This window comes from Diaphorina citri, unplaced genomic scaffold (assembly GCF_000475195.1).
Source record: "Diaphorina citri unplaced genomic scaffold, Diaci psyllid genome assembly version 1.1 scaffold3092, whole genome shotgun sequence".
Taxonomy (NCBI): Eukaryota; Metazoa; Arthropoda; class Insecta; order Hemiptera; family Psyllidae; genus Diaphorina; species Diaphorina citri.
The window spans coordinates 19,863-22,033 of NW_007380504.1; positions in this window are offsets into that span (position 1 = coordinate 19,863).

A 2,171-nucleotide genomic window follows, 5' to 3' on the forward strand; every position below is an offset into this window, starting at 1 on the left:
GGCACGACTTTTGATGGTTTGTCAGTAAAGCTCTTTACTTTCCGTGTCCGCTTTGACCAATGGTCATTGGTAATGGTAAGTAATAAAAAAAGTAAAAAAGAAGAGTCAGCTTGGAAGGTAGTGTAAGGTCGCAGGTTCAGTTCCTACCTGAGACCTGAGGTGAACCTTATACTAAACTAAACAGATAAAGGTTCCTTCTCGGAACGGCTGACTTTCTCATATACTGCCTTCGATTTCGGGACGATGAGAATTCCGTTGTTAGAGTACCTACCCTCTATGAAAATCCTTTTTCTTCTTCTTCTTCTTCTTCTTCTTCTTCTTCTTCTTCTCCTTCTTCTTCTTCTTCTTCTTCCTCCTCTGTCCCCAAAAAACCTGTCGGTACCATTATTGGGCACCTCCCCCCTATCATTTGTCCAAGTGAACGAATTGGCCGGAGAATTATCTTACAGGGTGACCTATTGTCGAAATTTAGAACCAACTTCGTCCGTTCCAAAAAGTTCGAAATGATAGGGGTTCTCCCGGTGGTAAAGTGGTCAAGACTGGTAAACAGAAGGGCGTGGGTTCAATCCAAGCCAAGGTGTGGAATTTTATCCTCAATATAATGGAGGAGTTGCAAGTGGGTAAAAATTATAAATAAATGGTCGATTCCTATGTAAAAAGTTGTGAAAAATTCGAATCTGAGGTCAAAACTCCAAAAAAGTAACTTTAAAAGCTCGAAAATTCAATTTTTAATTGCCGTTCCAATGACAAAGTTCAAAGAGTTGTGACGTCAGACTTAACATCAAAATGCGCAGAAACGCTTGCGCACAAACAAACGAAGCGGGAGTCATGAATTATGACGTCATCGCCTACGGGAGCGTATGCCGTGACGTCAAACTTAACGATTTACCTGTATTTTTTAAATCGATTTATCTCGGTATCTAGAAGTCGTAGAAGAAAAAGAAAAATTCCGTTGGTCCTCATTTTTCCTGCTCTATGACTTTGAAACATCACCCAAGTAAGCGCAACTGATCTATTACCTGCCTCGGTGGTGTAGAGGTCAAGACGCTCGCCTGGTAAACAGGAGGGCGTCGCGTCAATTCGATCCCAGCCGAGGTATGGAATTTTATCCTCATTTATTTGAGAATTTGACCACATAATAATGGAGCTCTAAGGGTTAGGTGGTAGAGAACGCCAATCCAATCCAATCCAAATCAATCCAATCCAAATCAATCATCCAATCCAATCCAACCAATCCATCCAATCCAATCCAATCCATCCAATCCAATCCAATCCAATTCCAATCCAAATCCAATGCCAATCCAATCCATCCAATCCAACCAATCCAATCCAATCCATACAATCAATCCAATCCAATCCAATCCAAATCCAATCCAATAATCCATCCAATCCAATACCAATCCAATCCAATCCAATCCATCCAATCCAATCCCAATCCAATCCAAATCCAATCCAATACCAATCCAATCCTCCAATCCAATCCAATCCATCAATCCAATCCAATCCAATCCATCCCAATCCAATCAATCCAATAATCCAATCCATCAATACCAAATCCAAATCCAATCCAATCCAATACAATCCAATCCAATCCATCCAATCCAATCCAAAATCAATCCAAATCCAATCCAATCAATCCAATCCAATCCAACAATCCATCATCCAATCCAATCCAATCCAATCCAATCCAATCCAATCCAATTCCAATCCAATCAATCCAATCCAATCCAATCAATCCAATCCAATCAATCCAATACCAATCCAATACCAATCCAATCCAATCCATCCAATCCATCCAATCCAACAATCCATCCAATCCAATCCAATCCATCCAATCCAATCCAATCCAATCCAATCCAATCTAATCCAATCCAATCCAATCCAAATCATCCAATCCAATCCAATCCATCCAACCAATCCATCCAATCCAATCCAATCCAACCAATCAATCCAATCAATCCAATCCAATCCAATCCAATCCAATCCAATCCACCATCCAATCAATCAATCCAATCCAATCCAATCCAATTCCAATCCAACCATCCAATCCAAATCTCAACTCCATGTGGCCTCAGCAAGAGATGGATGGCATTGGGAATCTCCGAGGTAATAATACACCAGTTTAAGGTTTATTTACTCTTATTAAAGTTACGGAGTCCAATTGTGGTCCC